The sequence below is a fragment of the Neoarius graeffei genome, chromosome 7, assembly GCF_027579695.1.
Source record: "Neoarius graeffei isolate fNeoGra1 chromosome 7, fNeoGra1.pri, whole genome shotgun sequence".
NCBI classification, from domain to species: Eukaryota; Metazoa; Chordata; class Actinopteri; order Siluriformes; family Ariidae; genus Neoarius; species Neoarius graeffei.
Genome location: NC_083575.1, coordinates 69,475,664 through 69,502,730, shown reverse-complemented (window position 1 = coordinate 69,502,730; position 27,067 = coordinate 69,475,664). Strand labels below are relative to the sequence as shown.

Below are 27,067 nucleotides of genomic sequence, written 5' to 3'. Positions count from 1 at the left end.
AGTCTATCAGCCTGCCACATCTAGACCTGGCAATATTTGCCCACTCTTCCTTGCAAAAGCACTCCAAATCTGTCAGATTGCGAGGGCATCTCTTGTGCACAGCCCTCTTCAGGTCACCCCACAGGTTTTCGATTGGATTTAGGTCTGGGCTCTGACTGGGCCATTCCAAAGCTTTTTTGGGGTCACTGTCGTGCTGAAAGATGAAATTCCTCTTCATCTTCAGCTTTCTAGCAGACACCTGGAGGTTTTGGGCCAAAATTGACTGGTATTTAGAACTGTTCATAATTCCCTCCACCTTGACTAAAGCCCCTGTTCCAGCTGAAGAAAAACAACCCCAAAACATGATGCTGCCACCACCATGCTTCACCGTGGGTATGGTGTTCTTTTGGTGATGCGTAGTGTTGTTTATGCGCCAAACATACCTTTTGGAATTGTGGCCAAAAAGTTCAACCTTGGTTTCATCAACCAGAACACATTTTCCCACATGCTTTTGGAAGAGTTGATGTATTTTTTTGCAAAATTTAGCCAGGCCTGGATGTTTTTCTTTGACCCTACCGCATAGTCCAGACATATGGAGAATACGGAAAATTGTTGTCACATGTAGTACACAACCAGTACTTGCCAGAAATTCCTGCAGCTCCTTCAGTGTTGCTGTCGGCCTCTCGGCAGCCTCCCTGACCAGTTTTCGTCTTGTCTTTTCATCAATTTTGGAGGGACGTCCAGTTCTCGGTAATGTCGCTGTTGTCCCATATTTTCTCCACTTCTTGATGACGGTCTTCACTGTACTCCATGGTATATCTAATGCTGTGGAAATGTTTTTGTCCCCTTCTCCTGACTGATACCTTTCAACAATGAGATCCCTTTGATGCTTTATAAGCTCTCTGGGAACCCTGGCTTTTGCTGGAGGATGCAACTGAGTAAATGTCTGAACTTTATTTGGGGTTAATCAGAGTCATTTTAACTGATGGTAGGTGTGAACCCAAAAAGACTGAATGCTGTAATGAAATCAAAAGATGCTTCAACAAAGTATTAGTTTAAGGGTGTGCACACTTATGCAACCAGCTTATTGTACGTTTTTTATTTTTTATATTTTTCCCCCGAACAGATTTGTTTGTTTTTCAATTGAACTTTACAGGTTATGGGTCACATTAACGGTGGGAAAATTTTTGAAATTATTTATCATGGTCTCATTTTTTACATTAGAAAAACCTATCATTTTAACGAGGTGTGTACCAGGGCTTTACATTAGCACCCGCCCACCCGCCAAATGCGGGTAAAATTCGGCTTTGGCGGGTAATAACTTTAGTCCCACTAGCCACTTTGGCGGGTGGTTTATTCTGTGGTATGACAATATATTTTAATTGTAGTTTTCCCTGAAGGCATCTGATATAATAAACGCATTGCAATGTAATATTACGCGTTTACAACTCCCATGAGCACCTGCATAAACATTCTGACAACATGTTAGAATTGTTTAGAACGTTCGTTAACGTCTCAGATAAAATTAGTGATACGGTAACTTGCGGTTAATGAACGAAGCAACAAAGTTGCTGACGACTGACAAGCGCACTATGTGGCGGCATATCGCTGGAGTTTCAAACCCTGCTGCTCAGGAAAAAGGGGCAGAGATGAGCAGGGCCGGAGCAGCATTTTAAAATCACCGAGGTCCGTGTTGTGCAAAGCGCGCGCCGAAAAATGTTCGACATATTTAAATGAGAGGGGTGAATTACACGTCACACAAGAGATCTATTCCTGGAATTACTTTTAATGGTGTTTGAACTGAATATCATCAGTTTTGAAAAAAAAAATCATGTATGTGGCAAGAGTAAGAATAATTTAAGCTTGTTTAATGGTTTGATCTGGCCCAAGCAATGAGGACAAAAGATACCTTAACCATGTAGCCTATGGAACTAAGATACATTAACAATCTGGCATCCATTACACCTACACAAAAAAAAAATTCTGGGAAAAAAAATTAGTATACACCACCATGTTTTAGGCAAAGTTATCCAAGGCAAACATAAGTTGAAACTTTCCACTCTACTGCTTTGGCTTATCGAATGATTTATTTTTAAAATCTCAAACAAGGCAGGCTACAACTGCGCTGCGTCACATGTAGTCCGGAGTAAACCTGAAAAGTAAACCTGATCTGCTCAGAGAGTCATATGAGCTCCTCTTGAGCTCCTCTTTAGCCTCTTTCAAGATATTGAATATAGGGTTTTGATGGTGAATCCTATATGGAAAGCCACTCGAGGCAAAACATGGACACGTTCACATTACACCACAGGTTCCTGAATGTGGTCCTGGAATGCACCATTTTCCCCTGGTTCAGCTATAATCAGCTAATTAACTAATTATACAACAGTTCAGTAATATACAGGCTCACTAATTTGATTGGCTGAGCAGCGTTCCATTAGTGCCTATGTTTAGTATAACCGAACTGGGACGTTACCCCTTTTCGACCCACAGAGACGGATTCTGTTCTTGTTCAAAGAATCCTGAATGGAATTGGTTCAAGAACCTGTTCCCTGTTGGTCAAAAAGGCGTACCTACTCATTCGTAAGTTTTTTTTTTTTTTGTAGGCTGTAGCCACGATGTCATCATGTTGTCAGAATCAGTGTAACGCATCTCTCATAACCCGGGACAGAACAGTACAGGTGTGTGTGTGTGTGTGTGTGTGTGTGTATTATTTACCAGCTGGGGGGGGTCCGTATCGTGAAATACCGTGACCGAGGTCTTGAAAATACTGACCGAGGCCTCTGGGTCAAGGTCACAGTATTTCACGATACGGACCGACCTTAAGCTGGGAAATAATATATTTATTTTTTCATCTCATCTCATTATCTCTAGCTGCTTTACCCTGTTCTACAGGGTCGCAGGCAAGCTGGTGCCTATCCCAGCTGACTACAAAGTTCGAAAATGTAAATTTAACAGCTTCATGAAAGTGCGCTGATGGTTACCATGGAAACCCCATGTCTCCTGCACTGCATTCCTCCCCCGAGTCGCGCGTGCGTGCGCTCATTCGTTTTTGTGTTCTTGGTCTCAGAGCCACGTGCACCAAACAGAGACAGAATCAACATTTAACATCATTAACAACGCACTTTTTACGGAGATGTTTTAATGTTATTCTTTATTTTTTTATCCAGTTGAATATTTAGCGTACAAATGTATTTTCAGCTCTTAAAAATGACCGAGGTCCGGACCGCGGGGGCCTCAGAGCTGGCTGCGGCCATGGAGATGAACAAGATGCTAATAGGAAGATAAGACAGTTCAATGACAAATGGAAGTTCGGGTGAGATTGGCTAGTTCATAGCAAAATCGAAAATACCATGTACTGCGAAGACCGTAGAAAGTCTGGCAAAGACAAGCACCAGTAATTATAAACTCGAAACTATAAAGGACCACAAAAAGTCAAATGCACACATCGGTACTATAACATCAAAACAGGCAAAGATGGCTGGTCACTACAGGACAGCATTGCTTTCAGTCCCTGGCTGTCATGAAGTCGGCTGAGCTGGAGAGGATGGAGCTGCTGTTTAGAAACGTTCACGCGATTGGAAAGAAGTTGATCTCGCCCTAGCTATCAACTTATGGCCTGCTGGAAGCCTCAGGTCACGAAGACCATTTTTCATGGCCCATTCAGACTCATCTGATGATGAATGTAATGAGGACATTTAATCTCTCTCTACACATGTTCACACACACACGCACACACACACACACACTATTAATAGATAATACATAATATACATAATAATACTTGATAATACACATAATACTTGCATATCAAAACATCAAATGTTTTTCAGTGATAAATGTTTTGAATTGGACTTTTAATATTAGAATCAGTTCAGTTGTACTGAATGTTATTTTTCATATTATACGATATTTCATATTGTAAGGGGCTTGAATTTGAGTTCAATAAACAGAATACTCTGTTTATATTTTTGTCTGAATTGGTTGGATGTTTTCATATAGGGAGCTACCTTAACAGCACTGAATACTTGAGTGCTACTGTAGAGATACATTATACGCTGCCATTCATAATTAAATCTAGATCTTCCGAACTTTAAGATGTCATGGTGAATAAAAATCTTTGATTTCCTGGCAACAAAATTGTGGCTAGTGAAAGGGCTGAATGGCTAGTGACTCGGGAAAACCACTAGCCACAGTGGCCGGTGAGCAAAAAAGTTAATGTAAAGCCCTGGTGTGTACACTTTTTATATCCACTGTATATACAGAACTCCAGAGAGTCAATCAGTTTGCAACTTGTAAATCCTGTAGGTCGAAGCTAGAAAAGTGTAGAAAAGATATCAGATGATCTGTATCCCATGGACAGACCATGTGACACTGAGTTTAACCTAGGCTCTAACCCAAAAGTAGCGTGTCTTTATACTCTGTGTCATAGTATCATCACAATTTGTGAAACTGAGAGATCATGGTAGCTTAGTGATTAAGGTTCTGCACTTCATCAGGCTGGTAAACGATTACATCTCACTGGTATGCCTCCACAACTTTTCCAGGGGAGCTGTGCAATGGCTGACCCCAGCCTCCTTTCAAAGTTGGGGAAGAACAATTATCCCTTTGGGGTTAGGAATGAAAATTTTACCAAAATATCATTGTACTAAGCTAGCATCTATTTACAAAGGAACTATTCAAGAAGCATGTGGGCATTTCTAGTTTACCCCAAAATTAACCACCAACAACAAGCCACTCAGATACTATCAAGAATCACAAGGATATGCAGGGATGAATAAAGACTTACCAGGGGCTGCATCAAATCTCACTGTGCCCCCTGCTGGAGAGCCCTGTGAAGGGAGAACACACAGATCACACCAGCAAAAAACAAAACGAGATTTTCTTAACCATACCACAGCCTGCATGATTGCTCCTATTGTACCAGTACCATGATTAAGAACCAATCCTGAACTAGAACTAATATTTTAAGTGCATTAATAACACTACATGCATCATGATAAAATACAGGAACATTAAAGCAGTTTTTCACATACGGTATTTATCATCTGAGAGATACATGTCAAATGTTTCACATCCAGATAAAAATATATAATGCCACAGCATTGTATGAACACATTTGGCATGAATATGTTGATGAAACATCCATCCAGCTAACACCTATGTTTCAATTTCACACTGATACAAGATACCACTCCAACTACCCTTGAAAAACCTTGCTGCACAACAGACACCAAAATCTAAATCATGTGCACGTACAGGAATTTCCTCTTTGCTTGGACCAACACACTATTTTCCTATTTGTAATAAAACTGTTAATGAGACTTAATGACAATCAGAAACAGAACCATGGAAGCACATGTGTAATTCTAAGGCAGTCATGTTGAAAAAAATTTATTTTCTGATTATGGGCTTTTTCACAGTCAGAGTACTAAAATGGATTATATGGAATAGATCAAATATTACTGAAGTACAATAAGTATTTGTGAAGTGAGGATAAGCTCTGCATGAAGAATTAATACCACCCCACCTGCAAATTAGCCATTCGTTTGAATACATGTACATGCCAGTCTGACATACTATTAAGTAACCCCATTTTTTACCATTTTTAATGTTTCAACCTTGTTTGGTCTAGTTTGAAGAAGTTGCCAATCCTAATATTAAGCTACCTTACAGCCCCTGAATAGTTTAGTTGGAGCCTCGTTTCATACTTGAAGAATTATTGCCAACAAAGTTGACCACAAATGGGTACTGATAGGGTAATAAGGGTATGTTTAATAAGGTAACTTGTCTGTCAAAAATGTCCTCTCTGGTAATGTGGTCCTTATTAAAGTTAAAAAAAAACAGTTCTTAGACAAGTAGCTTCCATCCATCCATTATCCGTAACCACTTATCCTGTGCAGGGTCGCGGGCAAGCTGGAGCCTATCCCAGCTGACTATGGGCGAGAGACGGGGTACACCCTGGACAAGTCGCCAGTTCATCACAGCACTAACACATAGAGACAAACAACCATTCACACACATGGTCAATTTAGAGCCACCAATTAATCGAACCTGCATGTCTTTGGACTGTGGGGGAAACCAGAGCACCTAGAGGAAACCCACAGAGACACGGGGAGAACATCCAAACTCCACACAGAAACGCCCCCATCAGCCACTGAGCTGGAACCCAGGACCTTCTTGCTGTGAGGCGACAGTGCTAACCACTACGCCACAGTGAAGCCTGACAAGTAGCTTATGATTCTCTAAGTCCAGGTCAACATAAGTACCAGCCCATAAGGTTATACTTCTTAACTCTTTACCCCTTAAAGCAGTTGCTACAGCCACCCTTGTATATGCATATACTGTTCACCCTGAGAACATATTTACAAGAAAAAAAGTCTAAAGACAAGGTTTTGACAAGGTTTTAGACAAGGCATCATATGTCATCATTATGGGATATACATGGGGTCGTCATATGTCGTCATTAAGGGATATACACGGGGTCGTCATATGTCGTCATTAAGGGGTAAAGAGTTAAATGAGCTACAATGGTTACCAATAAAAACATGATGTTTGTCTGTCAAAAATTGTCCTCTCTGGAAAAAGAATTATGCTCTCACTATTAGCCAGGTAACAACACAGTGCTGTTTGTATTCTAGCTACAAATTCTTGCCACCAACAGCATTCAGCAGAAAATAAATTTCAATCAATATGTATTGATTGATTGATTGATTGATTGATTGATTGATTGATTGATTGATTGATTGCCAAAAAATTGAACTTGATTTTTTTGATGTTAGTGGCACAAACTTGCGTACCCTGACTGTGAAACACCCCTTATAACAGGTTAGCTATTCTCTTAATAAAAGTCAAACAACTGACAAATCATCATTACCATTAAAGGAGTGTTTACTGGAATCTTGCTACTATAATAAGGTCCTGCAAACACTTCAGATACTAATAAGTATTAACATTCAGTTCTATCACAGAAAACCCTGGTCAGCACACAGTACATTCTCTGATTTTCTCTATAAATGGAAATCAACCTCAAACACATTCAGTGTCTCGGTTAACTCCTTAATGGGCCACCTTATTATTCAGTTATCCATCTTAAAGTATTATTCAACAGCTACAGTTAAATAAATCGGAATGGTTACAAGACTGAGATAATTACGTCTGTATTCACTAACAAGTGTTCATAGTTTAAGGGATTAAAACACAAATAAAGCACAGAAACAAAGTGTTAGTGCTCATGTTGTGTGATCACGTGCTCCACACCTGACTAATTCGCTTACCTGTCAGCTGAGTGTGTTTCCTTTAGCACAATATTCAAAAGCACAGCAGAGACTAGAGTTTAAATAGGTCTCTAGTTTAAGGGCTCAGATGTTGTGGGCACTGATATATGCGCCCACTTCCTTTCAAAGACCTCAGCCTTGGCCAAGCAGCTTTTGTTTCATCATCATGCCTGGCAAGACAGACCTGTCACCATTAACCACCTGAGAATGTCGCACCTACTTGACATGTATCAACCAAATTAAAACATCCTGCTTTCCATCAAACTCCTCACCCTGTCCAACATACCAGGCATCTGTGTGAGGTCACTGACTGCTACTGAGCTAATAGTAATGAGATATGAAATTTCTCATACTTAATCAGCATTCAAACATTCATCAAACAGACATCCCACTATTTCTTAAGAGCCATTTGGAGACTGGAAATAGGGTCCAATGATTGGACAGAAGGGCTCCGTAATTTTTTTTTTCTAGGTCAACACCAGCATGAAAACAATTTGGTTAGGCATCACAGGCACTCAGGGAGGGAGAGTTTGTCATATTTGCTACATGCTCATTAAAGACAGTCAGATTTCAATTCCCAGAAAGGCTGCTACATTCCAAACAGGCATATGTACTGTATAAAAACACACGAGTACAATAACGGGCATGTCACCGATAGAAATCCAGTGATGCCATAAGATAAATGAGGGATTTCTAAATAAGTGATGATTTTGAAAAGGAAATGTAATTAGGTAATTAAATTGCAGAGTTCTGCCTTTAATCTCATTTAGGTGGTGGAAAATCACATAAAAGGCTGCTGCAGGTTGACTGTAAACTGCAGCCCAGTTGACGTCAGAGCATTCACTCAGCTCACATGGATGCTAACACGAGCCTTTTCAGAAACTATACAAGCCTAATGAAATTCACTTTTACATGTCAATTTTCAGGCGGCACAGTGGTGTAGTGGTTAGCGCCGTCGCCTCGCAGCAAGAAGGTCCGGGTTCGAGCCCCGTGGCCGGCGAGGGCCTTTCTGTGCGGAGTTTGCATGTTCTCCCCGTGTCCGTGTGGGTTTCCTCCGGGTGCTCCGGTTTCCCCCACAGTCCAAAGACATGCAGGTTAGGTTAACTGGTGACTCTAAATTGACCATAGGTGTGAATGTGAGTGTGAATGGTTGTCTGTGTCTATGTGTCAGCCCTGTGATGACCTGGCGACTTGTCCAGGGTGTACCCCGCCTTTCGCCCATAGTCAGCTGGGATAGGCTCCAGCTTGCCTGCGACCCTGTAGAAGGATAAAGCAGCTAGAGATAATGAGAATGAGATGTCAATTTTCAGGCGGCACGGTGGTGTAGTGGTTAGCGCTGTCGCCTCACAGCAAGAAGGTCTGGGTTCGAGCCCTGTGGCCGGCGAGGGCCTTTCTGTGCGGAGTTTGCATGTTGTCCGCGTGGGTTTCCTCCGGGTGCTCCGGTTTCCCCCACAGTCCAAAGACATGCAGGTTAGGTTAACTGGTGACTCTAAAGTGAGTGTGAATGGTTGTCTGTGTCTATGTGTCAGCCTTGTGATGACCTGGCGACTTGTCCAGGGTGTACCCCGCCTTTCACCTGTAGTTGGGTGGGATAGGCTCCAGCTTGCCTACGACCCTGTAGAACAGGATAAAGCGGCTAGAGGAGATGAGATGTCAATTTTCATAAAGAGCATTTATACAGTATCTATGATCAAAAACTCATAAAATGCATTCCATGTTAAATCCAGAACATATTACAACACAGCTGTAGCACGTCTTATACACCTTTGGCTGCTTTCCTTTCCATTGTACACATCTGTAGGGGAAAAAAAATGAACAGGCTAAAATTTACTATATCACCCTGGAGTCTCTCGGTATGACATCATTGTAAAAGTACAGCATGAGTACACAGAAGAGCTGAACAAGGGCTCTGGTGTGCTCAGAGAAAGAGTCGAAAACGAGTTATGTAACAGAGTTTGACTTCTGCCTTTTCAAACAAATGGCAGGGGGGCAGAGATAGAATGAGGATGGTGAGGATCACAGTAATCAGCTCCAAACATGGCTGGAAAAGAGAGCTGGAGATCAACAGCCAGTCCTTTTTAATTGAGAAGACCCCCTCAGTATGGTAAACATCTTCAACAGACACGCTGGCCCGAAGCCTGGACTGACAGCACTCTCCTCACTTCAGCTCTTCCATTCTCTCCGAGCTGCACGTTTAAACAATGTGGCATAAAAGGAAATGTATGCGACTCGTGTCTTTTACGCAGCAGGATGGGAGATGTCTTATTTTAGAACACTGTAATCATTGTCAGTGCAGGGACTGATACCAAGCAGCTTAGAGGTTTCATACAGAGCCTGCTGGATTTCACTGATGAATCTGTTTACTTCTCTAGAGCCTGTAAAATCCTGTAAAAAACATCCAGTGATTTACAACTCATGACATGCTGACCAGTTCAAAGAGGCCTCCGTTAAAGGAGGCTTTTAGCATCATTAGTCACACGTCTGACCACTGCTGAACTTTCAGTAACCAAAGCAAACCATTAGGATTACTGCTGAGCCGAGAATTCAAAGCAACCGACCAACAATAACAACAGCACATGGAGTAAAAAGTGAGAACAGAAAGGTTGGCTCATGTAAGAGTCTTCACTGCCATTTTATGTCAGAAACATGTAGTTTATTGTGTGTGTGGACGGTCTGGAAAGTGAACAGCGCTATAAAAATGACTCAAAGGTTCCTGGCATGGATCTGATCAGCTCAGGCAGGCACTGCTGAGGACAACAAGTGCTCTCAGTCTCAGAGGAGAGAGGATGTCACGCATGCGCAGCTCTGTCACATTTCTGGCCTGATAAAGAGCCTTGTGTGGTCTGTTATGTGGTCATCCCAGAAAGCCAGACTGAGCCATAATCACACCAAACATAGCCCACAGTAACAGAGCTTTGAACTGCACTTCTAATTTTCACTAGTGAGTCACTGTGTGTCTGACTTTCCATTTACAGTTCACCTGAGACTACACTGATGGCAATCCTTAACAACTACAAAGTAATATAATAATATACTGTAGAACATACAGGATGTGAGCGTAAAAGATACCGTATTTATAGGTTACATAACTAATGGCCCTTTTACACTACCCTTTTTCAGCTCACTTCAGCCCGACACGGCTCGCGTTTCGACTACCTCAGAGCAGCACGACTCAGCTCGCTTCAGCCCGACTCAGCACCCAAAACTCGCACGGTTTTGGAGTGGGGCTGAAGCGAGCCAAACCGAGCTGAGTGGGGCTAGGGGCGTGAGGAGACACTCCCCTGTGCACTGATTGGTGAGGAGGAGTGTCCTCACATGCCCACACACGCCCCGCGAGCACGCTGGGATCTGTAAACACCGTGAACCCGGAAGAAGAAGAATTACGAATTACGAGAATTTCTGAAGCCTTATGCGCCTCGCCTCATCTATACGCTCTTGCCAGTATCTGTTGGCGTTGTCGGTGACAACAAGCCACAGCACCAAGACCAGCAGCACTAACGACTCCATGTCCTCCATGTTTATTGTTTACTATCCGGGTCGTGAGACTACCGCTTAAAAGGTCACTGATGTCACTGTTTGCGCCGCCTAACGACATCACGTGACGTCCACCCACTTTCGCTAACTCCACCCAATGTGTCCACCCACTTCCAGCCAGCATGGTTCAGCGCGGTTGTAGTCGAAATGCAACTCCAACAGCCCCACTCAGCTCGACTCAGCCCAACTCAGCACGGCACGGCTCAGCCCAACTCAGCTGCGTTGGTAGTGGAAAAGCGGCAAAAGACTGCTGGTTGAGGAAGGGGCATATACAGTACTGTGCAAAAGTCTTAGGCACTGTATTTTTTTTTAATACAAACTTTGTTCTAGATTTCTGTTTTATGATTTCTACATTGGGGCGGTACGGTGGTGTAGTGGTTAGCGCTGTCGCCTCACAACAAAAAGGTCCGGGTTCGAGCCCCATGGCTGACGAGGGCCTTTCTGTGCGGGGTCTGCATGTTGTCCGCATGGGTTTCCTCCGGGTGCTCCGGTTTCCCCCACAGTCCAAAGACATGCAGGTTAGGTTAACTGGTGACTCTAAATTGACCGTAGGTGTGAATGTGAGTGTGAATGGTTGTCTGTGTCTATGTGTCAGCCCTGTGATGACCTGGCAACTTGTCCAGGGTGTACCCCGCCTTTCGTCCGTAGTCAGCTGGGATAGGCTCCAGCTTGCCTGCGACCCTGTAGAACAGGATAAAGCGGCTAGAGATAATGAGATGAGATGAGATGAGACATTTAAGTGTGCAGTGCCTCTTTAAGAATAAAACCTTGTCACATAGCATACTCATGTCTCTGTGGTAGAGTAACTTGTATTATTGGCTTATACGTAATGAGTGATTCCTGTTCTGTTGAAAAACTGTATACTTTTATCATGTTATACGTACATAATTTATACAATTGTAACTTCTGATCTTGTGCTATGTGCCCTGAAGGGGTATCCACACAGAGCATGTCACAGTCCATAAATCTTCTTGCATTCAGCCTGATGACCGCGACACTGTGGTGAAAATTGTTTATACAAATGTATAGCCTTTGTGCTAAAATATTAGCTGTCTTGTAAATGGGACTAATTGATCTTACCTGGGCTCAAATTAAGGCGAAAAAGATCTTTTACTCCATTACTCACCTCCTGACAAAATCCCTCCTAATTATAATTAGATCATACTGGTACCATTATACAGTACCAGTCAAAAGTTTGGACACACCTGCTCAATTACAGGTATTTCTTTGAAGACATCAAATCTATGGAATAACATATGGAACATGTATGGAATTATGGGGTAAACAAAAAAGTGTGGAAAAAAAACTATATTTTAGATTCTTTAAAGTGTCCAGCGTTTACCTTGATGACGCTTTGCACACTATTGGCATTATCTTAACCAGCTTCATGAGGTAGTCACCTGGAATGCTTTTCAATGAACAGGTATGCCTCGTCAAAAGTTAATTAGTGCAATTTCTTGCCTTCTTAATGTGTCTGAGATCAAACAGTAAATAGTAAATAATAAACATACAGTAAACAGCCCTATTCCACAGCTGTAGTAACCCATATTATGTCAAGAACCGCTCAACTAAGTAAAGAGAAACAACATCTATCATTACTTTAAAGCGATTAACCAGGAAATTTAAAAATTACGGCATTATGAAACGTCATCATTATACATTAATACAAGATGTTCAAGACGCAAAAAATTAAGCGGACTTTAGCTTAAAATACATGTTAAAGTTGTAACATTGGTCCGTTGGGCCATTTCGCCGGGCGTGGCCATACTGGATTATCCAGATACATGGATGTATTAGGAGACGAAAGCGAGGGTGGCGCTGCTTGACGTAGGATTCCACACATCTTCTTCATTCCATCCTGGATCCAAGACGTTTGGCTGAGTATGGAATCAATTTTGTGCCAAAATGTTCATACAATACTTTTGAAATATCAAACAAAAACGACAAATCAAAATACAAAAAAACAAAAAAAAGTCAATTTTTTTAGACTGGCAAACAAATTATTTGTGTAATCGTGCAAAATATCAGTCTATTACTCTTCAGAAACCTTTTATTTTTGTTCCGCGTCTTTCTCAGTTTTGTTTGACGTAATTTATTTTGGTTGGGATTCCAGCTTTCTCGTTTGCGCTCCCTGACTTTTTGCTTGCAGTTTTGGCACAAACTTCCCGTGTGGGTGGGCTGTCCAGGAACGCATTCCCATTGGCTAACTTGTGTTTGACTGACAGCTACGCTCAGCCATTCCCTACTCGGATTCTGGCGGACTGTTTGACGAGTGACCGATCCATTGACGGTAAACAAGGATCGAGTGGACTTCAGTGGCGACTATGATATTGAATTTACACTTTGTTGAATTAATTCAATATCATAGTCGCCACTGAAGTCCACTCGATCCTTGTTTACCGTCAATGGATCGGTCACTCGTCAAACAGTCCGCCAAAATCCGAGTAGGGAATGGCTGAGCGTAGCTGTCAGTCAAACACAAGTTAGCCAATGGGAATGCGTTCCTGGACAGCCCACCCACACGTGAAGTTTGTGCCAAAACTGCAAGCAAAAAGTCAGGGAGCGCAAACGAGAAAGCTACCAAAATAAATTACGTCAAACAAAACTGAGAAAGACGCGGAACAAAAATAAAAGGTTTCTGAAGAATAATAGACTGATATTTTGCACGATTACATGAATAATTTGTTTGCCAGTCTAAAAAAATTGACTTTTTTTTGTTTTTTTTGTATTTTGATTTGTCATTTTTGTTTGATATTTCAAAAGTATTGTATGAACATTTTGGCACAAAATTGATTCCATAGCCGAGTGGCTTCATCAAGTAAAGCGAGAAAACTTTACTCCTGGAAAAAGCAGCAAATCGTGCAGTGAACATTTTACAGAAGATTGTTTTGTGGAGGACTTGTATGAAAAGAAGCGACACACGAGGCAGAAACAACAACTAAAGCCAGACGCGATCCCAACTTTGTTTTACCACAAAACACCAATACTGGCAGCACGACAGCATACCATATCACGCATCAAACGGATGAAAGATAAACAAGTAAATATACTTTTTAAATAAACAGGCAATAAACTAGCCACTACTTTATATTTATTCCTTTTCTAATACTGCATTGCTATCATTTTTGTGGAGAAATGCAAACAAATTGACCAAGAAGTTACACTGGACCATAATATTATACTATAGTCTAGTATAGCATGTACTTGTATACCTCCACTGTTCTCGCGGAAAATGACGTCACGCATGATGTTGTTATGGCGGCAAAAAATAGTCCCATCTATTTTCATCACTTTAGTAGTTATATCGTTAAGAACAAATACAGCATGCAGCTTTTTTATAACGGACAGACATAAAGACCGACTTTTAGCTCAATTTGTTTATTTGCGAGATATTTCCTTTAAATTATGAAATGTCTTTTAATTAATAAACAAAGAAAAACCATTGAATTAGAAGGTGTGTCCAAACTTCTGTCTGGTCCTATCGCTCATTTAGTCATGACGCTTGATTCTCACATGCTCATGAGGAAAATTTCACGACTTATTACATGGAACGCAGACTCTGACAACTGTTTCAGAGCAGTTGCTTATGCGACTGAAGCCTGATAATTTGCTCTGGGGATGCGGACTGTTCCACCACACCTAAAAACAGCTCTGTGATAAGCCAGCCATTTCAAGTGTTTCCATAATGGAGGACTGCATAACACCATGACAGAAGCCTCCAGAGTTCACTGTTGAGTAATGCTGGGCGCTTTTTAAAAATGATAACACGCAAATGTGTCAGATAGGTGCACACATACATGTGAGCCAGCAGGGCCATCATAGGGCTGTTATAAACCTGCTTACTGCAACTCAATCATTGTATGGTATTGTGCGGCAAGATATTTTTATATAGTCTTGTGATCACAGAGCTTCATATTCATGGTTAAGCTTGTACATTGTGTAATTTGCATCTTTAAGCAGAGTTCTCCCCAGCCAAACTGTTCTCACCCTCTCCGTGGCAGCTGCACAACAAGCTGCTATGCAAGCCAGAAGTGAAAAGAGAAATCTATCAGCACAACCTAAACGGAACCATAAATTGTTCATTGCCTTGTTTATTTTAATTCATTAGCACAATGCTGTGTGCACATAAACCTTGAAAACCTTGACACACGCACACTTACTTTGAGCACCACTATCACACATGTCACACTATCACCACCAGTAGGGGTGAAGGAAGGTGAGAGGGAAGACAGAGGACAGAGGGTTGCTAAGCAATTCAGGATAAGACAATATGGACAGACCAAGTCAGGTGTTCGTGGTTGAAACATCTGGCAGAAGAGTTCTCAATCATTTCCATGCTGGTGTGTGTTTATTGTGAAATATACACGCCATTAACAGGCCTATCTCAATGCTATATATTGGTTACAGCAGCCTTTCTCAACCGGGGTGCCGTCTGGCTTCGTTAGGGGTGCCGTCAAAAAATGATATATTCTAACACTGAAATAAATAAAATGAATTAAAATTCCAAAAAACGATAGTTACACTAATGCAGATCATCGCTGCCTCATGCATCATCAAAATTTGTCTCAAGGCCCCCTTTCCCATGTTACAACGTCACTGCCGGGGTCAGCGTATGGTCAGCGTGACTGCGTATATTTTATATGGGGGTGCCTTGAGAATTGGCATACTTCTGAAGGGTGCCGTGACTGAAAAAAGGTTGAGAAACGCTGGGTTACAGCAACAATGGACCTCATTTATCGAAGTGGATATGGACACATTTATTTGTAAAAACATTTGCATACTGTAAGAGCTCCTGAACTTCGTCTTCAGATCTTATAATTTGCATTAGTTATCGTAATCTTATATATGGATTAAACTGTCAAGTTTAAATACTGTAGGGAAGCACGGTGGTATAGTGGTTAGTGCTGTCGCCTCACAGCAAGAAGGTCCGGGTTCGAGCCCCGTGGCCGGCGAGGGCCTTTCTGTGCGGAGTTTGCATGTTGTCCGCATGGGTTTCTTCCGGGTGCTCCGGTTTCCCCCACAGTCCAAAGACATGCAGGTTAGGTTAACTGGTGACTCTAAATTGACCGTAGGTGTGAATGTGAGTGTGAATGGTTGTCTGTGTCTATGTGTCAGCCCTGTGATGACCTGGCGACTTGTCCAGGGTGTACCCCGCCTTTCGCCCGTAGTCAGCTGGGATAGGCTCCAGCTTGCCTGCGACCCTGTAGAACAGGATAAAGCGGCTAGAGACAGTGAGATGAGATGAGAGATTAATGACTAAAGGGTAGCACGGTGGTGTAGTGGTTAGCACTGTCGCCTCACAGCAAGAAGGTCCTGGCTTCGAGCCCAGTGGCCAACGAGGGCTTATCTGTGTGGAGTTTGCATGTTCTCTCCTTGTCTACGTGGGTTTCCTCCGGGTGCTCCGGTTTCCTCCATAGTCCAAAGACATGCAGGTTAGGTTAATTGGTGGCTCTAAATTGAGCGTAGGTGTGAACTGATGTTTGTCTCTATGTGTCAGCCCTGTGATGATCTGGCGACTTGTCCAGGGTGTACCCTGCTTCTCGCCCATAGTCAGCTGGGATAGGCTCCAGCTTGCCTGCGATTCTGTACAGGATAAGTGGCTACAGATAATGGATGAGTGGATTAATGACTAAAGAACTAGAAGGGCACTTGGTAGAGTGTACACCCTGCCAAACCACATATAGGGATTTACATCAAAATCTAATCAAGTGTTCCATGACTCAAAAATTCATCAAAATCCGTTCATTAATTTTTGAGTTATTCTGGGAACAAACAAACAAATGGAGACGAAAACATAACCTCCTCCAACAAAGTTGACGGAGGTAAAAAATCCATAAATTAAGTCAAACCAAACTATCTATTTAATATGGGCAAAAGAAATGGCAACCTTGAAACAGAAAAAGAGATATTGTGTGTCTGTGGTAGCCAACATATTGCAATGATCTGTTTTTTAGGGGCAGCACAGTGGTGTAGTGGTTAACACTGCCGCCTCACAGCAAGAAGGTTCTGAGTTTGAGCCCAGCGGCTGACGAGGAGAGGCCTTTCTGTGTGGAGTTTGCATGTGTGTCTGTGTGGGTTTCCTCCAGGTGCTCTGGTTTCCCACACAGTCCAAAGACATGCAGGTTTGGCTAATTGGTGGCTCTAAATTGACCGTAGATGTGAATGGTTGTTTGTATCTACGTGTCAACCCTGTGATGATCTGGCGACTTGTCCAGGGTGTACCCCGCCTCTCGCCCATAGTCAGCTGGGATAGGCTCCAGCTTGCCCTGCACAGGATAAACGGTTTTGGATAATGGATGAACGGATGTTTTTCAGATCTGTAATCTTTTCCTGTTATGGCGTTTTGTGGGCATCAATAAATGTAAATCAGCCGTGATGTGAACATGCTTGGGAATCTACAGGTGACTGGCATTTGTCAAAATATGTACATGATGGAAATCTGGTGGGAATGTGTCATTAGGTTTGACCTACAAAAACATTTGTTTACAATTTTAAGCAAAACACTATCGATAAATGAGGCCCAGTGTTGGAAAAATAAACATAAAGTACAATGTTACTTGCGATAATGCCAGTGTTTTGAACCTGTCAAACATTGTTCAAAGGCCCCACGTCTAATCATTCATAAACCAATAAATCTGATAATGCATAGTCAGTTATTTAAGGGGTGTTCACACAGCAACTTTTACTCCAGTGTAGCACCGGGGCTGCCCCGGTAGAGCGTTCACACGGTACAAAGTTATACCGGTGTAGCCCCTGAAAGCTGCTTAAACCGGTGCAAATCTAACCCTGCTCGGGAGGTGGTTTAAGAAATTTACTCCGGAGTAAATGCTAGTTTGCGGGGCAGCACCGATATAAAATGGGACGTCTGAACGCTACAGGGGTAGACTCGCTACGCGTGAGGAGAGTTGAATACATATGGGCATTGCATAATTTGCATCCTGGTATTTTGCGCTTCCAAAATGGCGAATATCAACAACAACAGAACTGCGTGTCTTCCACTGTTGCCAGATTGGGCTGTTTTAAGTGCATTTTGGCGGATTTGAACATATTTTGGGCTGGAAAACGTCAGCAGTATCTGGCAACACTGGTGTCTTCATCCACATTGTTTTCCTGGCGCTTGGTGATGCCATGACAACCGGGAAAAGGAAGTACATTTTCACGCATGCGCATATTTCATTTCCGCATTATTACTATCGTATAGTAGCGTGGTCGCAAAAACTGCCGTGTGAATGCAAGTGGGGCTGCACCGGTGCTAACACGCTTCTCTCTAGTAAGCAGGTTTGTGACGTGTGAACGCTCCACAAAATTTACACCGGTGTAAGATACATCACAACAAAGTACATCGGTGCAGCATCGATGCAAATATGTGCCATGTGAACACCCCTTTAGAGTAACAATGTGCTGTGTTTTGGTGTAAAGTAAGGACATACAGTACAATATTAAAACAGTAGCAAAAAATTATCAACTCATCTGTGATTGAGACACATTTAATACACTGCCAGTGTCACATTAAAAAAAAAAAGTTTATCTCTAGTTTTGCCAGATATACATAATAAATTATTAACGGCATTACCAAACGGCTGAAATTTTTTGAAGATTTGTTGAAGATTGCGCCTGTGTTTCATGAGACTTCCGGCTGCCTGCTCACTGCACAACACACAAGAAACATGACTCGACAAAACAGTTATAAAAAATTTACCAGCCAACACAAATTATTCATCAGACGACGGACGCTGTGATCCAGATAGTCTAGCATTGGAATTTCACCCAAATGTCAGAATTTGCAGTAGTTTTAGCTGGTTGTAGCTTTTTTATGAGGTCTATAAACACATACACATACTGTATTCTCGTACAATCTTTCTCTGGATATTGGATAAAACATCTGAATGTTTTTTAGTCGAAAGAAGCGTACTCTACACGGTGAAAAACGTGTAAGCAAGTGACAACAGCCTACCACAGGAGATTTCTGACTAGCATCAGGGTGATTATCGGAACAGACGATTACAATAACACAAAACAATTCAATCACAGGAGGCATTTATCTTTCACTACTACTATTACACACTCACTGGCCACTTTATTAGGAATACCTGCATACCTGCTCATTCAGTCAGCCAACCACATGGTAGCGGTACAATGCTAAAATTATCAAGATAAAGGAATCTGTGGCTACACAGGGCACAGGCTCAACAAACCTGGACAGATGACAATTGGAAAAACGTTGAATGGTCAACTGTTCAGTTTCTGTGAGTCTGTGTCCACTGTACCCTTATCAAGAAGAAGTATACTTCAAGTTAATTTTATTAAGTATACTTAAGTAAAGTTAAAGTATATTTCCTTAAGTATACTTTTGTGTACCGAGTATACTGATATCAATGTATGTACAGTATACTTGTAAGTAAACTAATCTAATACTTCTTGGGACTAAATTGGCCCACTTTTAGTTTATAAAAAGTATACTTTAAGTCTAAGAGAAGTAAACTTTGAATATACAACTAGTATTTTTTTTATTGTGTACTGCAAATATACCACAAGTAAACTTATATACTAATAGTTTACTAGTTCTATACTTGTAGTCCACTCTTCAGCTTACAAAAGCATACTTCATAGTATACTGGAAATATACTATGAGTTTACTTGTTTTATACTTCTAGACCACTTTTTTGTTTCCTAAAGTATACTTTATAGTATGGCGGCACGGTGGTGTAGTGGTTAGTGCTGTCGCCTCACAGCAAGAAGGTCCGGGTTCAAGCCCCGTGGCCGGCGAGGGCCTTTCTGTGCGGAGTTTGCATGTTGTCCGCGTGGGTTTCCTCCGGGTGCTCCGGTTTCCCCCACAGTCCAAAGACATGCAGGTTAGGTTAACTGGTGACTCTAAATTGACCGTGAATGGTTGTCTATGTATCAGCCCTGTGATGACCTGGAGACTTGTCCAGGGTGTACCCTGCCTTTCGCCCATAGTCAGCTGGGATAGGCTCCAGCTTGCCTGCAACCCTGTAGAACGATAAAGCGGCTAGAGATGATGAGACTTTGTAGTATACTGGAAATATACTATTGGTTTACTCGTTACACGCTTCTACCACTTTTTAGTTTATAAAAGTATACTTTATAACATATTGGAAATATACTATTAGTATTCCACCCCAGAGCTGACCACAAACTTATGGTATGTGTAGGTTTAAAAGATGGGATTTAAAACATGCTGCCGTATATCACAAAGAAGCCAACATATGTGAAAAAGAAGTATTGTATAGGCTACTATCAAAAGGATAAGCACAACTACAGGGCAAGTACACTTGAACATCTCATTATCTCTAGCCGCTTTATCCTGTTCTACAGGGTCGCAGGCAAGCTGGAGCCTATCCCAGCTGACTACGGGTGAAAGGCGGGGTACACCCTGGACAAGTCGCCAGGTCATCACAGGGCTGACACATAGACACAGACAACCATTCACACTCACATTCACACCTACGGTCAATTTAGAGTCACCAGTTAACCTAACCTGCATGTCTTTGGACTGTGGGGGAAACCGGAGCACCCGGAGGAAACCCACACGGACAGAACATGCAAACTCCGCACAGAAAGGCCCTCGCCGGCCATGGGGCTCGAACCCGGACCTTCTTGCTGTGAGGCGACAGCGCTAACCACTACACCACCGTGCCGCCACACTTAAACATAAGGCACAAATATTTTAATACTTTATTACACTTTTGTTAAGTATATCTTGATCAAAAGTTTAAGTATAAGCTTAATATACTTAGACTTTTCTATATACTTTTCAGTATAAGCCAAGTATACTTATAACTTTATTAAGTATATCTGTGATAAGTAGATAAAAAGTAAACTGAAAGCTTATCATATTTTTAGCTTAAAAGAAGTATACTAGTAGCACACTTGAATAAACTTCTTTTTTGTAAGGGTAACCTCAGATTCCTGTTCTTGTCTGACAGGAGTGGAACCTGAGGTGTTCTTCTGCCATGGTAGCCTATCAAGCTCAAGGTCTTGGATGTGTTGTGAATTCTGAGATACTGTTCTGATCACCACACACCACATTGCAAAAAGTGCTAATTTGAATTGAGCCAGTCCGTCACAGGGCACCATTCGTTCTTACACCTCCCCCCCAAAAAAAATCTGTCCCTCTGAGTTACATGTCAATCCTGAGATCAAGATGCTGACCTCTTCAGCTCCTTGGACCTGCCTGATCCATCCTGACGCCCTATGTCTGGGTGGAGTCTCATCACATCGCTCCTGTGGAGGATGGCCCCATATGGACAGTTGAAAGTCACACCTGGAGGACGCTCTGGACTCTTACAGTAATGCTTTTATGGCTGAGAACTACAGTTGACTTGCTAACTTTGGGACTGCAGTTGTCATGAACAGTTTTGGACTCAAGTTTCCATCAATGAAGAGTTATAACATCAAAGAAACTGACTTCATGTTAAAACTGTTAGTGTTACAGTCATGCTGTCTGTTGTTGCCCAAATGAGGATGGGTTCCCTTTTGAGTCTGGTTCCTCTTGAGGTTTATTCCTCATGTCGTCTGAGGGAGTTTTTCCTTGCCACCGTCATGACAGGCGTGCTCATTGGGGATAAAATTAGCTCATGTCTTAAGTCATTCAAATTCTGTAAATCTGCATTGTGACAATGTCTATTGTTAAAAGCACTATACAAACAAACTTGACTTGATTCTTCACCCGTCCAGTGTGTTCTGGGCTGGGTCCCTTTTCCAAGGGTTTCTCGGCTAAGTAAGTACAGCCGGCTAGCCACTCCTCACCACTTCTGGTCATGGACAATTTAGAGTAGCCAATTAGCCTAACTGCATATCTTTGGACTGTGGAGGAAACTGGAGCACACAGGGAGAACATGCAAATTCCACACAGAAAGCCCCCTTATCACCCATGAGGTTCAAACCCAGAACCTTCTTGCTGTGAGGCAACAGCGCTAACCACTGCACCACGCGTGCATTCACACCGTGTTTTCTGGGAAATGCCAAACTCAGACACAGCAGACATGCCAACTCCACACAGACAATAACCTGAGCTCAGGATTGATCCATTAACCCTAGCGCTCTGAGATGGCAACACTACCCACGGTGACACTGTGCTACCCCCACTATAGGTTAGTGTTAAACATTTTTTCGCCTTAAAGTTAGAACATCATCTGAGTATTTAGGGGGAAAAATGTCTTTTTAATATTATTGAATTACAAAATTCCTTGAATAGTACTGTACCACAAGAACAGACTAAATGCAAAAAAAACTAAAGTGCAAATATAAAGATACACCAATTGATTTTTAGGATATTGCGTCTTTAAAAAGCTAGATATAATTCATGGAAGAAAGTTTTGCTAAGGGAGAGTTGTGGCTCAGGTGGATAAGGCGCCATCCCATAAATCCGGGGACCTGGGTTCGATTCCAACCTGAGGTAATTTCCTGATCCCTCCCCATCTCTCTCTCCCACTCATTTCCTGTCTCTACACTGTCCTATCCAATAAAGGTGAAAAAATCTTTTAAAAAAAAGAAAGTTTTGCTAAAAACTCTCTCACCATTTACAATGATATAATGGCTTCGCCTCATTATTTTCATTTTCAGCATTATATTTGTTGTATAGCCATGGCCTAATGGTTAGGGAAGCAGCTTTGGGGCCAAAAGGTTGCTGATTTGATTCTCTGGACCAGCAGGAATGGCTCAAGTGCCTTTGAGCAAGGCACCTACACCCCAAGGCTGCTCTGGGTACGTTGTACGCCGCTTTGAATAAGGGCATCTACTAAATACCATTAATGTAATGAGTTATTTACTTTCCAGAACTGTCATGCTGCAGGTCAGTATAGTCATTTTCATACCCATCATTTGCGTTTACTGCTGAACAGAAAAGATCCTGCATTTCTCCTTTCTTTAACTGACTGGACCACATCTGGGAGTTTTAGTTCATTTGTATTATGTCCAAAATGAGACACATTTCATTTAAAGTAATCTAACAGCCTTCCTGAAATATTTCATCAAAATGTCCTACAGCAAGTACCCAAAACACCTAAAAAAAATAAAAAATAAATAAATAAAAGCCTTTTAAGATGTGACTTTACAAGGCATAGTGGTCGAAACACTGCTCAGTTTACGTTTAATATGCAGAAGCAAAGCCTTCAAAGGCAATCAGGCTGAAGTGGTGCTCAACTTCAGAACAGGCAGCTTGACTTTCACCTCTGACCTCACTTTCTTTTTTACCTTTTACATCACAGCATCTTCGCTAAATTGCTTTCGCTGATGATCCACACGTTTAACGCACCTATTATTTACTAAGGCTGTGTGACATGAACAAACCACAACACTGTTATTACACTACTATATATTTTGATTGCACTACGTCTTGCAATACTGATATCCACTGGATCACAAGCATGAAGTGATTCATCACAACCCCTAAAAAATGTTTCACTCGAGCAGTCTCATCAACCTCCTTGAAAATGAATATTTTATACTTTCATCTCCATCAAGAAATCCAGATTCTATGCAAATGAGAAAACACCATCAATGCTCCTTCCATGTATTCCTGGTCCTACACGGCCAGCGTTTACATATTAGAGCATGACAGGCTCTAGTGTTTTATGATGTACTAATGTTTACATCTCAGAAAGTCCTATGATTCATCAGCACACAATAAAATATTTAGTGATGGGTTGGATGGTGGCAGCTTCATGGTGCAGCTCAATGGCGCCACAGCTCCAGGCTGATCTTAAGCTCAGATTACCGTGTGTGTGTGTGTGAATGTGAGTTTCACATGTTCTCCTCGTGTCTACATGGCTTTCCTTGCACAACCCACAAACATGGCACTAGGTGGATTGGCTATGACGAATGTGAATGTGTGTGTGCATGGTGCACTGTCATGGATTGGTATTCCATCCAGGATATATTCCTGCCTCATACCCAGTATGACAGATTGTTAAAGCTAAGACTCCTTCCTTTGTGTTGCTGGCATGAGTACCTGGATCTTGTTTATCTTTTTAAATCTATGTCAACAGACCATAATATTTCTATCAGTGTACCTAGAAGGTTTACTAGGCGATTAGATTTGTCTAGGGGAACTATGTTAAATGTACCCAAGGCTAATACTGTAACTTTTCAGACCAGTTTTTATATCCGGGGTCCTAGAATCTGAAATATTTTACCCCCACATTTAAGGAATTTGAATCAATCACTTTCACAGTTTAAGAAGGACCTTTTTTATATTATAGTAATTTAACTAGGCTTTATTTTGATATTCATAGACCACAGACTTTTAAATCTGTGTGTGTAAAATGTCGTACATGTCGGCCAATCTCCACCCTCGGCACCAGCTTGTGCTGCTTTTAGTCTGTATACTTCTAGGCCGTTTTTTTTTTCTTTTCTTTTTCTAATACATTTTATTGATTATTTTTTTATTGTACTATTTAAATTTTTGCAATTTTGTGGGACCTCAGGTATTGGAGCTTATTACTCTGTTGATGGATTCCCTGCCGTTTAATCGGCGAAGTTTATAAATAAAAATAAATAAATAAATAAATAAAAATAAGTATTCCCAGGATAGGCTCTGGATCCAACGCAACCCTGACCAGGATAAAAGTTCTAACTGAAGATGAGTGAATGAATGAATGAAATGGGTCTTGCTGTCTACGAGGTGCTTGGCAGTGTGATCCCAAATGTACACGCGTAATCCAGTCAACACATTATTTATTTAAAAGAGTGAGTGATGAGGCTACATTGATTAATGAAAGCACGTGTGAATGAATGCTGCCATGGCCGAGTTCATTCATATTTTAGTTTAGTCTAACTTTCTTACACTTCATGCCTTGTTTGAGGAATATTTAAAACTGTTTGTCCAAATGGACACAGCAGCTTGATTTGGACTTTGAAGCACATGCTGGATGCTCTACTAATCCAATGCTGCATTATCTGCATGCCATTAGGGCAACTCAGCTGCCTGAAAGGAAAAAAAAACACTTACTATCCACAGATCAAGTGTACACATCAAATGTACGTAATTTTCTCATAATTATAAGATCTTGTCCTGTAATTATGATTTTCAATCTCATAATAATGACTGATGACTTATTTTCTCATATTTATGAGATAGTATCTCATAATTATGACTGAGTATCTCCATCTATCCATCCATCCATCCATCCGGGTCTACAGGGTTGCAGGCAAGCCGGAGCCTATCCCAGCTGACTATGGGTGAAAGGCGGGGTACACCCTGGACAAGTCACCAGGTCATCACAGGGCTGATATATAGAGACACACAACCATTCACACCTATGGTCAATTTAGAGCCACCAGTTAACCTAGCCTGCATGTCTTTGGACTGTGGAGGAAACCGGAGCACCCGGAGGAAACCCATGCGGACACGGGGAGAACATGCAAACTCCACACAGAAAGGCCCTCGCCGGCTGCTGGGCTCGAACCCAGAACCTTCTTGCTGTGAGGTGACAGTGCCGCCCACTAAGTATCTCATGAGATGAGTCAAATTTGAGAAAATGGTCTCATTATTATGAAATAGTGCCATTATTCTGACATGAGATACAAAGACATAATTATGAAACACGTTCTCATTATTACGGCATACTATGTGACTTGGCATTAACGGGTTTCCATAAGTGTAGACTTTTTGCACAAGTGTACACTTTTTTTTTTTTTAGCCATAATGCGCACTGGCCCACATCAGGAACGGCGTCCCAGGATCAGGTGAAACTATCCATCCATCCATTATCTCTAGTCGCTTTATCCTGTCCTACAGGGTCGCAGGCAAGCTGGAGCCTATCCCAGCTGACTACGGGCGAAAGACGGGGTACACCCTGGACAAGTCGCCAGGTCATCACAGGGCTGACACATAGACACAGACAACCATTCACACTCACATTCACACCTACGCTCAATTTAGAGTCACCAGTTAACCTAACCTGCATGTCTTTGGACTGTGGGGGAAACCGGAGCACCCGGAGGAAACCCACACGGACATGGGGAGAACATGCAAACTCCACACAGAAAGGCCCTCGCCGGCTGCTGGGCTCGAACCCAGAACCTTCTCGCTGTGACGTGACACTGAGTATCTCATGCTATGATTTAAGTTCTCATGAGATGAGTCAAATTTGAGAAAATGGTCTCATTATTATGAAATAGTGCCATTATTTCTGACATGAGATACAAAGATATAATTATGAAACACGTTCTCATTATTACGGCATACTATGTGACTTGGCATTAACGGGTTTCCATAAGTGTAGACTTTTTGCACAAGTGTACACTTTTTTTTTTTAGCCATAATGCGCACTGGCCCACATCAGGAACGGCGTCCCAGGATCAGGTGAAACTATAACAGACAAAAAAACCCCTCTGCTCGGTTCATTATTAAGCTGCAGGAGAACCAGCGAGCTCTTTCACGCCTTTCTCATTCTGCAGAATATTAATCACACTGACAATTCACGCGCTCGCGCACACCCACGCACGGTCCTGATGACAGTTTCACGCTCGAGCTTGCACCACTTTTGATTCCACATGGCAAGACGTTTAAAAGAGAAAACATGTCGATTCCCCCTGCATCACTGTGTTAGCTTGTTTACTACACGCTATGCACTAAAGCACCAAAGTAACTCACTTTGCCAGCGCCGCAAATTTGACCGCAGCGGACACAGCAGCCTGAAGGCTCAATCCCAAATGCCTCCTCACTGCACTATATAGTGCACGGAATTACCGACAGAAACCACTACTTCATATTCTGTATAGTGCACTTGTCTAGGCAGTAAGGAGCAATTTGGGACGCAGCCGCGTCAAACGGTCATCTTTTCCCATAATAGTCAATATACAGCGCGCGCGCTTACCTTCACGCGAAAGCAGTCCAGGTTTCCGTGGTGACGACGCAGTTTCCAATGAGCCCTCGCGCTCAGCGCCAGCTGCTTTGGCCCGCGGGCTCATTAGCATAAAACTCTATGGCACCCCCCCCCCCCCCCCCACCTCAGCCCCACCCCTCCCTCTCTCTCTCTCTCTCTCTCTCTCTCTCTCTGTGTCCACGGCATAAGGGGGCGGGGAGGAAAGGAGGCGGAGACTAGCGCAAAATCAGGCACGTGGATCCACCACTAGCAAAAAAAAAAAAAAAAGCCCACTGCTGCTTGTAGACAGCAATATTATTTTAGAGCACAGGTTCTCATCCCGGGGCAGCACGGTGGTGTAGTGGTTAGCGCTGTCGCCTCACAGCAAGAAGGTCCGGGTTCGAGCCCTGGGGCCGGCGAGGGCCTTTCTGTGTGGAGTTTGCATGTTCT

At 42.3% G+C, this 27,067-nt stretch overlaps 1 protein-coding gene across 4 annotated transcripts in view; it reads right to left on the bottom strand.

Moving 5' to 3' along the window:
• Positions 1–26,726, bottom strand: part of LOC132889632 (sorbin and SH3 domain-containing protein 1) — a 117,791-nt gene extending 91,065 nt beyond the window's left edge. For all 4 annotated transcript variants that reach the window (XM_060926332.1, XM_060926328.1, XM_060926330.1 and 1 more), the window contains exons 1-2: positions 26,630–26,726; positions 4,766–4,808 (exon numbers count right to left, since the gene is read on the bottom strand). The gene's annotated coding sequence lies outside the window, so the exon portion shown is untranslated. The remainder of the gene's footprint in view (positions 1–4,765; positions 4,809–26,629) is intronic.
• Positions 26,727–27,067: the final 341 nt, after the last annotated feature.